Here is a 13,417-nt window from a genome sequence, read left to right as displayed (position 1 = left end):
TAGAACGGAGAATTACAACCCAGTTATCTGATCTAGCATCATCCTCCGAGAATCAATCCCTCTTCACCTCATGAAATAGCAAGATCACACCAACAATACAATGCCCCTTCCTCAAATACAAACTATCAACAGTTCCTTGCAATTTACAATATTCCAACCACCTAGATCTCTCATATGAGGGATCCATCTATAGATGTGTGCAAGTGTGCGAGTCATATCTGGGTTTTCGATTAGTGTCATTCCACTTGTTATAATTGGTTCCACTTGGAGATTTCTTGGACCTCTTACTCATCCCCGAGTGAATTCAGAGAGGCAAGTGTCATAGGAGAAGTTTCTAGAAGATTCCATGAGCATCCACTTAGAAAACTATCTTGGACATTTGTCCATCCTCGCCCATCGCACCCTATAGAAGGCCTAATTAGTATGCATCACACTTGACCAGTGTACCACTCAATATGCATGGCACCTAGCCAGTGTAGCAGCCAATATGGTTTAGTTTAGGCCATTTCTAGATGGTTTCTCAGGTGGAATTTTTGGGGAATGATGTAATCATATGACCATGTTATTTCAGGGTATGAAACAACTCTTTTAGGGCTTAATGAGCCTTAATTTATCAACATATAAGTTTGGTGTTGAAGTGCCCAAATATGTCTATAACAGTTCCCCCATAAAGCATGAATTCGTAAATCTTGATGTCGGGTGAAATGCTTTATCATGAGGATCCGAGGTTTCGAACTGGAAGGTGACCTATATAAGATACAATAAAATACATCATCATAATATAATTTTTCATGATCTAGGTGAGGTGGAAATTCCCATGCTCAAATTTATAAATTCCTTTCATGTACATAGATCAGATAGTCGTCGGTAGATGCAGACTGATGATTCTTCAGATGTAGAGTCATCATCCTTGGTTCGGATGACCATCTCTGTAGCGTCTTTGTACATTTGATGTTTTTATATTCCTGAATATATCGCAGCCCGGATGGATGAAACTAGATCTGGGGTCTTCAAACACATTCAATATTCGTTCGATGTACAAGTCAATCCATGTGAAGAGATGTTCTGAAGTTGAACATGGAAAGACATCGCTTGATTACCAGCCAATAATGTGAGTTGTTAACAGATGCGAGAGGAATAATCGATAATGATAATGACCCTCAAGGTACTACAGTACAATTCACGTGGTGTGAATATATGATCTGATGTCGCACACCACGCAAAATCTTTCGGTTGAAGGCCATTGATGTCAACCTATCGCCGAAAGTGAGAAACTTGCCATTGAGGTATGCAAGCTCCAAAGCATTGAAAGGGGTGTTTCTAAGTCAACTTCTTGGATAATGAGCTAATGTCGACAAGAAGTGACCCGTCGTAGGAGGGCCTTAATGTATCCCACATCTACGACACAAAACGAAGCAAATGATTTCTAGAGGTGAAACGATCTGACGACACAAGGTTCAGGAATGGCGATCATGAAAGATGAAGGTTGAAGGTATTGTAGTGGATGAGGCATTAACTGGATTGTGGTTTCTCAACTGAATGAATTCTCTTGAACATGTCAGTGACACTGAGATGGATTGGTAGTGTTAACCCCAAAAGATGTATGGTGTGGAAGACCAATGGTGAGATGGCCGGTGAACGGAATAACCCAACCTGATTCAATGATGATGATGGAGTGAAAGTGTCATGTTCAAGAGTGACATGCTACCATAAATTTCTACAAATTTTTTCCTTTTTCCCCAGTCATTGCTGACTAGTACCTCTTTATTTTTGTCAAGCTTGAGGAGGATAACATATGCTTGTTCTATAATTTTCCCTTCGGGTAAACTTGTCGCTATGTTTTAACGAGTTTAGCGACAGTGAAACTTGGTCTTGTCTAGAATGGACAAGTTTGTCGCTATTGTTTTAACGAGTTTAACGACAAGGATAACTCAGTCCTTTTCATGTTTAGAGAGTTTAAAAAGGGACGAAAAGGAAACTCCAGAAGTTCTTTTCCATAGAATAATCCCTTAAGTTTGAAAAAGGATAAAATAATACAAAATGGATGACTTTTCTAATCACTTTAACAAGCTGAAAAAGACAAGCGCTCGAAATTTTTCGTGAGATAATCCCTTAGGTCTGAAAAAGATTAAAATATACAGGAGGGATGGCACTTCCAATCACTTTAACGAGCTGTAAAGGTGAATTTCTAAACAATATTTTCATATTTAACGAGTCTGAAAAGGGTTTAATGGAGACTCAATTTTGAGGAACGAGTGGTGTCTAGGGTAGCGACTGGTTCCGGGTATGCTTAGAACTTCTCAAAACATGGTTGTTTCTGGGAAGAGGTTGGATAACAAGACCACTCATAACAACGTTTCCTCAAAAATGGGTAAACAACCAAGTGGAGGCATATGATTGGCCAAAAGAATGGAGGTGACAGGAGGTACACAACCAAGGCTCAGAAGGCTGATAGCATGGCAATCACAAAGGTTATTTACTAAAGGTGGGTTCATTTTTTAACGAGCTTAAACCGTGGGGGGAACTATGCTCGGTGTCAATTTTATTTTTTCACAAGCTTGAAATGACAAAATTATGCTTGAATCGGTGGTAAAAAATGTTCAATTCAATTTTTAGCACATCATATTCTTTCGTCAGTCATTCAACCTGCTCAATCACTCCATCAAATTGATTAGAAATACATATATATGTACGAAAAATGAACTAAAACTAACATCTTACTTGAAGTACGTGAATAGTAAATATAAAAATTAGTTTTACCTTTCACTTTCATCATTTCATTTCAAATTTGGGATTTTGGAGCTTTGGAGTGGTTTTCCCCCTCAAATTTCACCAGTCAATTTCAAGAGATCTGGTGGACTATTCTTCGTGCCATCAGGACCAGGTAGGAGCTAACCCTGAGCTTTTCATTTTCATTCCATATTTTCTTGATTCTGAGTTAGTTTCTCCACTTTTCTGGGCCCTTGGGGTTTGAAGAATTCGTTCCCCAACCACCGCACCTATCCTATATCAAAAGGTGCAATGCATACTAAGCTGTACACTGGCCAGTCAGTATGCATCTCACCTTGCTCAAAGGCAGGGTGCGATGGGCACAGAAGGGCATCTTTACACAATGATTTTTCATCAAATTTTTGCCTATTTTTGCTCAAATTTGGATCCTAACTCATCTTTTGCCTGCATTTCAGATATTTGTTGGATCAAGATGGTTGTCACCTGGCGTGAACGAGAACATGAAGAGGAGGATATGATTGCTTTACATGACTGAGGCACAGTTGATGCATTAAGAAACTGTGGCTTGCTAAAGTTCTTCCGCATATCCAGCATGATGCAACATATCAGTTTGTTGCAATATTTTCTCGATGCTTGGGATCCAATTGACCAGGTATTCCAAACCAGAGGTAAATCTATTCCATTGAAATTCGAGGACATCTACTTTCTGACAGGATTGTCGAGGCATGGTGCCCCTCTTTCATTATCAGAATTTGCTCATGGAGGTAAATTCGTGAAATGCTATATTCGTCAGTTCTGTAGGGATGGATCTCAGCCAAGCAGAGATGGCAAGGTCAATATCTGGGATGTCATTGATCAGCCCTTGAGGACCATTTTATTTTCCTTTTCTATATTAGCTAGCAATGTTACCTTACATTTGGCAAACAAATCTTACATGCAATATGCTCTGGAATGCCTGGAACCGAAGGTGTTCAATTGGTGCGAAGGGATACTTCCTGTCATAAAAGAACAACTCTCCAAAGTAAAGAATGGAAGAACCAAGAATTTTGGCTATGGTTCCATATTGACTACTTTTTCTTTGGAGAGGATTCCACTGATGCAGCCTCAAAACATTTCACTAGGATTGCTAGCACCGAGGGAACCACAGATGCAGAGATGGGTTGATATTATGGCCAAACATGCTGGCCAATCATAGATTTCCTTCTTTGATGCCCTTTTCGAGTGGTTTGACCATTAGGAGATGGTATTTGCGGAGTATCCATACGTCGGGATGGATTTCCGAAGTGGCTCGGATTCGGTGTTACCAACTGGTGAGCAGTGGAGTGCTATAGGTAAAATGATTCGACCACATCTTTGCTTATTAGTTTTATAATGTTTTTGTGTTTTTTAATGTCACCAAGACTTATCAAACTTATATGTGTGTGTAGATATTGGACTAGTGCGACCAGTGGCATGCCCGCGGGCGACAGATGACGCTCCAGTAGGAGAGGCTATAGGGAGGGCCGTCCTTCGGGATTTGGACATATCGGAGATCCTAGTAGTGTTGCAAGATCAGATCGAGGGCCTCACTCTCGGTATTCAGGATGTCAGGACTGATGAGTTACCTTTGAGGTTATAGCGCCATACTACTGGCGTACTGAGCCGTTGGACTAGGCTCCTGCGCATGATAGCATAGGCGGTGACATGTTATCACTAGCATCACTAGTCTAGGATTCTTTTTTGCATTCATTTTGAGTTTCTTAGTCAGATGACCGATTTTATCTTGGACATAAAACATTTTGTAAAAACTATAAACAACTATCTATTTTTGATTTTCGGAGTTATATTTTGGTTAAGCTATGGAATCCTGATGCAAATGTTGATGCGAAATGCTTTCTTTACAAATGCTGCAAATGTCTATTTAGCACATAGTTTGCTAATGAATCAGTCAATGTGTTTAAGTTTTTGGAAATGTGCTGATATTGAATGGAATCAAAATGTCTTTCCAAAATCCTGACTCTTAGGAACATGCGATAAATAGCCGGGTTCTGAATGGAATAAACGCCAGTAAGCTGTAGAATGACGAGTTATGAATCTAGCCTGACAACGAGTCGGTGTATGCCATGTGAAATGGCATCAGAGAGGTTCAATCAACACGCTATACTCATCAATGTTGTTCGTTGATCGACCAACACATATCCCCTAAAACTCACTAACTCGCCGCTTGGAGCGAAAATGGCCCAGGCTGCAGAAGATAGGTTTTACGTACTATGACTAGCTCCGTCGGCATACCCAACAAATGGTTCCAAAAATTCTAACATCTACAACAAAATTGAAGTGGATTACCTAACCAAAATGACAACTCTAAAAAAAACACACTAAAAAAATGCAATAAAAGCATATATACAATGAGTTTACTACACTTAATCAAGTGTAGTCACGGTTAAGATACAACCTGTTTTGGGGCTCTGATAGTCGAATCCCATCATAATAGACCAGCTCGTAGGCTCCTTTTGTCAATACTCATTTAACAATGTAGGGGCCCATCCATAATGGTTTGAATTTACCTGCTCCTAATTTGTCAGAGTCCTGATCATAAAGCAAGACTAGGTCACCTTCTAAGAAGACACGAGGCTTGACATTTTTGTCATATTGTGCCTTGACACATTTCTTATGTGCTTCGTTAGCCAACACAACATCATGACGGGTTTCATCTAGATGGATTAGTTCCAAGAAACGAGCCTCTTCTTCGGAAGTTTCGAGAAGCAGATCAATTGCAAGCTTGAGGGACAAGATTTCACACTAAATTAGTAAGACAACTTCCAGACCATACACCAATTGAAAGGGCGTAAATCTGGTCTCATTTCTCACCAAAGTCTTATATGCCCACAAAGCCAAGTACAGGATTAAATGCCAATTCCGTTTGTGGACTCCAATCATTCTCTGCAGCATGCGCTTAAGAACTTTGTTGATTGCCTCAACCTGTCCGTTAGCCCGCGGATAATATGGAGTAGAACTACCGTGGGACAGTCCTCATTTGACAGTCAATTTGATCATCATGCGATTGCGAAAATGCGACCCATGATCTGTGACTATAGCCTGTGGTACACCAACTCTAGAAACTACATGATTAAAAAAGAAAAGAGAAACCGTTTCATCATTGTTGTTTAATGTCGGCATCGCCTCGGCCCATTTTGTGAAATAGTCGACTGCAACTATAATATATCCATGCTCCCCAGCTGAGGTGGGGTTACATGCCATGAAATCAATGCCCCATTTAGCAAATGGCCCAACAACAACTACTCGATGCAGTGGTGTAAGTGGTAATTTGGTTTTGCAATAAAAAATCTGACAAGCATGGCAACTTTTGACTGCAATTATGCAATCTTTGAATATGGTGGACCAAAAGTAACCAGCTCATAAGATCTTTTGTGTAGTAGTGTAACCAGATAGATGCCCCCCACAAGCACCTGAATGACAATCATTCAAAAAAATTTCGGCCTCCTCATTCGTGAGGCACCTTTGTAGAACTGTATTGACACCACAACAGTAAAGTGTATCACCAACGATTAGGTATTCCTTGGCTTGGTATCGAGTATTGTTATTAGGAAATCTAGTGTCCACTTGGAGCTGCTAGTCCCACTAAGACTGGTAGCTATCTTAGAAACAAACAAACTAAAAGTACTTTCGTTTTCCTTTATGAGAAGTAGATAAGAGTGGAATGAAGGACACCAACCTCAGTCTTACACTTGGTTCCTTGCTCTGTTCCTCTCCCTTCTGACAGATCCTTGCCGCTTCTCCTTCATCTACCCGCTTCAAAGAGCACCTGTGGAATCAAAGCAGCATAATACTATCGAAGAACAAAGATCTACAATCATAAACAATATAGTACCAGATATATATTGAACACACAAATGCATATATCATCAAACATACAAGAATGTGGAGGACAACTTGAATATCTTTATTAATATCAAGAATAGCAAAGAGGATTACAACCAATTGTTCTGACCCAGCGTCATCCTCCAGCATGAAAACCCTTCTTTCACCTCATGAAAAGCTTAGATCACCCAACACTATGATATTCCAACAAGAAACCAACAACACTTCCTTACAAGATACAAAATTCCAGCCTCTGGATCTCTGGGATGAGGGATCCATATATAGATGATTGCAGGGGGGTGAGTCAGCTTTTGGGATTTTGATTAGTGTCCTGTCTCTGATAGTTCTTGATTCCACTTGGAGATTGATGATCTCTTACTCATCCCTAGGCGAATTCAGAGAGGCAAGTGTCATAGGAGAAGTTTCTGGAAGATTTTATGATCATCCACCTCGCAAACTGTCTCTGCCATTTGTCCACTCTCGCCCATATCACCCTACAGAAGGGCTTTTCAGTATGCATCACACCCTTTACACTGGGCAGGTGGGATGCATCAAACCCTTAGCACTTAGCAACCTGTATGGTCCAGTTTTGACCAGTTCTGAGCAGTTTCCCGTGGAGAAATTTTGGCAGATGATGTAATCAGTTGACCTTGTTCCTTTAGGGTATAAAACAACACTTTTAGGGACTTAGGAGCCCTTGGTTTATGGACATGTTTGATTGGGGTTGCAGTGCCCAAAAATGTCTATAACAGTTTCCCCCTAAAGCATGAGGTCGTTAATCTTTTGATGTTGGGTGAAATGCTTTATCATGAGGATCCGAAGTTTTCTCGAGCTGGAAGGTGACTTGTAATAAGATACAATACAGTACATTATCTTCATAATATTTTTCATGATCTAGCTGAGGCGGGCATTCCCATGCTCAGCTTCATAAATTCATTTTCATATACACAAGACAGACAATCGTCTGTGTGGCAGACTGATGATTCTGATAGAGTCGTCATCCTTTGATTTGGATGATAATCTATGCAACAATGATGTAAATTTGATGTCTTTATTTTCTTGAATATATCGCAGCCCGGATGGATGAAACTAGATCCGGGGTCTTCAAACTCGTTCAATTCTTTACTCGGAGTACAAGTCAATCCACGTGAAAGATGTTCTGGAGTCGAACATGGAAAGACATCGCCTGATTACCAGCCAATGATGTAAGCTGTTAACAGGTGCGAGATGAATCACCGATAATGATGATGAACCTCAAGGTACTATAGTACAATTCGCATGGTATGAAAAGGGACTTGGCGTCGAACACCATGAAAAATCTTTCGGTCGAAGGCCAATGATGTAAACCTGTCGCCGGAAGTGAGAAACTTGCCATTGAGGCATGCAAGCTTCAAAGTACTGAAATGGTTGTTCCTAAGTCGACTTCTTGGATAATGAGCTGATGTCGACAAGAAGTGACTCGTCGTAGGAGGGCCTTAATGAATCCCAAATCTATGACATGGAACGGAGTAAATGATTTTGGAGGTGAAAACGATCTGATGATACAAGGTTCAGGGTGGCGGTCATGAAAGAATGGAGTGTGAATGTATTGCAGCAGATGAGATGCAGGTGAATTCTCTGAGCGACTTCTCTTGAACATATCGGCGACACTGACATGGATTGGTAGCGTTAACCCCAAATATGGATGGTGTAGTGGACCAATGGTGATATGACCGGTGAACAGAACAACCCAACCTGACTCGGATGCGGAGTGAAAGTGTCATGTTCAAGAGCGACTTGCTACCAATAAATTTTCTTCAAGTTTTCTTCCCAATTTTTCCCCAGTCATTGTTTACCAGTACCTCTTTATTTTTGTCAAGCTTGAGGAGGATAACATGTTCTTGTTCTATAATTTTCCCTTCGGGAAAACCCGTCGCTATGTTTTAACGAGCCTAGCGACAGTGAAACTCGTTCTTGTCTGTATGGACAAGTTTGTCGCTATTCGGTTTTAACGAGTTTAACGACAAAGAACACTCGGTCCTTTTCAATTTTAGAGAGTCTGAAAGGGACTTAAAGGAAAATCCAATAATCCATTTTCGTCATATAATCCCTTAAGTACGAAAAAGTATAAAATAATACGAAAGGGATGAATTTTCAGTAATTTTAACAAGCCGAACAAAACAAGCACTCGATATTTTTGTGCAATAATCCCTAAGGTCCAAAAAAGATTAAAATCTAGAGGAGGGATAGCACTTCCGGTCGCTTTAATGAGCTGGAGAGACCAATCGCTCGACAATCTTTTCATGTTTTATGAGTCAGGTGAAAAGAGCTTAAAGGAGACTCGTTTTTGAGGAACGAGTGATAATTTTGGGTAGCAGCTGATTCCAGGTAAGGTTAGGAATTTTCCAATCACGGCAGTGTCACAAGGATGGCTAACAGGATCACTCTTCGCAGTTGTTCCTCAAAAGGGGTAAACAATCAAATCGAGGTGAACAATTGGCTAAAATAGAGTGGAGGTGATGATGAGAACATGACCAGGGCTCAAAAGCTTATGATAATGCATTCACAATGGTTATTTACCGGAAATGTTTTTAATGAGCTTAAACTCTGGGGGAAACATTTGCTCATTGATTAGGTTTAATTTTTAACGAGCTTGAACTCCACATAAAAATTGCTCATGCCAGTCGTATAATAAGAATATCTCATCTAAGATGCCATTTTTTATGGAGCTTGCACCTTCCAAAGCTTTGCCCTGGATCCTTTCTTTATGCCAGCTAGGAACGACCAATCCTACGAGTTTAAAGGGTTGAGAAACTACAAACTAAGAAAATAAATGGTCGCCCTTCGCTTGCACGCAAAAAGGTTTGCATGCCCCCAGGTATAGCAAAAAATTTCCAGGCTACCATATGAAAGATCTCCATCTGTGTTGTAGACAAAATGCTTCCTTGGAGATGTCTACCGAAATAGACAAAGGTGAGTGGCGCGGTCACCTCCACTCACATAACTTTGATGAGGGAATCTTATTCCAGTCTAATCCCATTTTCCTAAATGGATGGGTGTGTCAGACTAGTCATATATCCTCCGCAGAAACCTACCCTATACCCAAGGTTTTCCTGCCGAAACAGACCAGGTTGCATGCCCCCTAGGTTTCAGTCATGTCCTCCTAAATCACTCGCGCTCTTCAGTTGGACAAACTGGAGATTGATGAGACATTCCTTGCGTGAAAAGGCCGTTTAGGAATGGCATTTGACTATTAGCTATGTGTGAGCCGGGGAACAAAAGCTGGTCTACAAGCTTGACCACTTGGCCTTCATGCAGAAAACACATTACTCTAAATAGTGAGGAGACAGTGGCTCCCATGCTATAAATATAGTCGCGTCCAAGGAGTAGATTATAATCTAGAGTTCCTCGGACTACCATTACGTTCACGTAAATGGTTTTCCTTCTCAATGTTATGGGCACACTGGGAAGGATCCCTAATGGTCGACTGGTTCCTTTATTGAAGCTTGTCAGATTTCTCATCTCAGGCAGAAGCGATGGCGAGCCAAGCACTTCCCAAGTAGTTGAGGAAGGGATACTCACAGAAGCCCCTTCATCTATGATGGTACTGACCATGATCATTTTGTAAGCTTGTATAATGATTCAGAATGGTACATTAGCTGGTACTCAGGGTTTGCCTAGTAGATTCCAATCGAAGGAAACGACTAGGTTGCTTGGAGGTGGGACCGAATAGAAGGCTGGATATGACTCTGACGAACTTCCTTCCTGTGTTAAAGGAATGGGTAGACTACCCCCATGTTCATCGAAGTTTGTGTTTACGAAAACAATTTGAATGGTGTCGTTCTCTTTCTCTTCGGTGATTGTGTCATCTGAAGATGGACCTTCCGAAGACAAGACCTGGTCGACTAGTCTCAACCTTTTGACTTTTGTCTGGTATGGATTCAGCGGGTTTATCTTCAATGGCAGATGCTTCGACCGACCACAATGACGTGTCAGTCGGATCTTCAACTAGTGATGGACTCGGCGAGAGTTTCTTATATCCAGGAGGAAGCCGTAGCGGCAAAGCCGGACGGTTATCCAAAACTCTTTTAGCTTCATATAGGAAGGGACAATGGTGGATGGCGTGATCTCCTTCACACAGTTTACAAGGAAATTTACATTTCCTTTTTTGTCCAAATGCTTCGATTTCACTAGTTGATGGTGTACTTTCAACATGGTCTTCAAAGGTTGATGACACTGGGTTGTGCAAACGAGGAGGCCAGTCCCTTAAGATCCGATGGATGTAAGGACAATCTCGATGATAGTGGTCTCCTTTGCAAATGACACATGGGGATTTAGGCATGGATGGTGCAGTGTGTGGATTTTCACTAGACGATGTCTAGTTACCCCTTTTTGCCTTTGGCTCCTTCTTCTTCTTCTCTTTCTTCTCCTTCCCCTTCTTCTCTTTTTTAGTTACTTGATTTTTGGCTTTACCAGCTTTATCAAGCGAGGAGGAAGGAGGAGAGGGAGAATCAAATGAAGTAGAAGGTTGGGGGGTAACTTTAGTACCATCCAGTTTTTGACTCGATTGTCTAGGAATCACGATGTTCTGAACGATGGAGGTCGAGAAGAGCCATATTGGCAAGCCAATAGTCAATCCTGGAAGTGACAACATGGCCATATGAGGTGCACCAACATCTCCCCAAGAGGAGAAAGGACTAGGATTCCCTTCGAGGGGAACTCCTTGGTTGGTGGACTCCAATTTTATCAACCTAAGACCAACGTGGGAATGGTGATATTATTCCGATTAAAATAAATTTTAGATGCTTTGACACAACTTGTTTTTTCAATTTTTAAGAGTCTAGAAAAAATGAAAGATGACTCTAGTCACCTTCGATTTTTAATGAACCTGAAGTGACAAGTGCTCAGATGGACCTTTTCCTTTAAGGAGTCTGAAAAGGAACGAAAGAGACTACTCTGGAAATCTAGACAGAGGGATTACCAAACCAATCGCAAAACTACAGAATACTTTTTACGGTACGACATTCAATCTTCCTGAATGCTGTGTTCAGTGCATTGCGATCGATAGGGTGGCAGACACGACTTCCTATGGATAAAGGATATAGCCTATTGTGGTCTCCCAATATATACTCAACGGTACATGGGAGAACAAGTCCATACTAGCACTTGTCTTCTCAAATGGGAGGAATCACCCAGCCAACAGTGAAAGCGATAGTTACCAGGCTTTACGACGCCGGAATACGTCTCTAGCCTAGACTTCTAGATGTTGAGCGTTAGGTTCCAAAGCGTTTTTAGGTTCATTAAATTGATTTTACAATTGATCTTTCTTAAGAAATTTTCCTTTCAGGTTCACCGCGTGATGTAGATATAATTCCTAAAATGCAATCTAAGATGATAAACAATCATTTAATCTTCTTTTTGCAATGAAAATCCTAGCTACTAAAGAAAGAGAGACGACATTCTTTCAACATAGAGCATAGAGCACACACTAGATGCACTATCCTAAATCAAACCAACAAACAGTCTAAATGCAAATGCACATGCATGTATTTGTTTTCAGCTTTCTTAATGTGTGAATGACAAGAAGAATGCTAAGTAAAAATCTGAATTATCTTTTCAAAGTGACAGTACTAACAAATTTCTCTTCAAAAACGAAAGGAAGATAATGACGACACTTTACTATTTTGAATTGAAAACTGCTTTCGAAACTGTTACACTAAAATTTGTCACCATGACTATTTGCAGTTAGTATGGCTCCATCAATTGTCATACTATCCTCCTTGGCAAGCCTCATACCTCTGCTCTCCATGTCAAACTTCAAGAAAGAGAGAAAGTCATTAAAAATCTATATATCTCTGGGTATGCAGTTTCTCTTAGCCTTACCTGCGTGTACGCACTCCAAGTTCACAATACCTGCATACTTGTACGCTCTATATGTAAAGCAATGGGTGCGTACTCCTGTAAAGGTCAGAAGGCGCAAGTTTCACTCCAAAAAAGTTACTTGTGGTCATTTCTAGAGCCTTCTAGAAGCTTGTTTGACGTGTATGAAGCGCCTCCAGATGGTTCATGTATCCCTACCAAAGAGGAACTTATCCCATCAAGAGGGGAGCTATCCCATCCAAAGAGGGGCTTATCCCATTGATGGTGGACCTGAATAACTTCCTCTAGAGCACTATAAATACAGGCATTGGGCCAAAGGGAGGGAGGTTGAAAGCTGAACATTCCTAAGGGTAGATGCTGCTGTAATTAGGACTCCCTTGTAAAGCTTGAGAGGAGAAATTACCATCCTTTCCTAGCCTTATTTGAGAGTGGGTGAGCTGATCAAAGTAAAGGAAAACTCTTGCTGGACCCTAGGAGGGACTTTCACAACACCAAGGCTCAGGTTGTAATGGTTCCTTTTGTTACCTTTTAATGAAAATGAACTTATTTTTCTCAACAGATTGTTATTCATGGTTTGTTTCATATGCTCCTTGGTCTGTATGATGGATATGTATTGTTTTATGAGTTTATCAGGTGCTATTTAATCTTTTGGCTTGTTAGTGAATGCAAGTTTCAAAGAGAAGGAGGAGCTCATCCGAATCGGCGAGGCTAGACTACTACAAAGCGTTGGACTAAAGGTATGTTAAAGATCCCCCTGATTACTTGTATTTGCAATGCATGTTTAGAGAAAGGTAGCTTTATTTGTCTTGTTTGTCACTAGAAAGCTTTTGCTTCTAGGGAGGTCGGTTGTGTCCGCACTAACGACTCTTTCCGCATGAAAAAATGGCGACTCCACTGGGGAATCCATTAATGTGAATGTACAAAGCGTACCCGCACCTGTGCAAACAGGTCACCTGCGTACCCCTGT

The sequence above is a fragment of the Pinus tabuliformis genome, chromosome 4_2, assembly GCF_031772625.1.
Source record: "Pinus tabuliformis cultivar Carrire ecotype Pingquan chromosome 4_2, CPIR1, whole genome shotgun sequence".
NCBI classification, from domain to species: Eukaryota; Viridiplantae; Streptophyta; class Pinopsida; order Pinales; family Pinaceae; genus Pinus; species Pinus tabuliformis.
The sequence above is the reverse complement of the archived record's forward strand: the minus strand, read 5'-3'. Positions refer to the sequence as shown.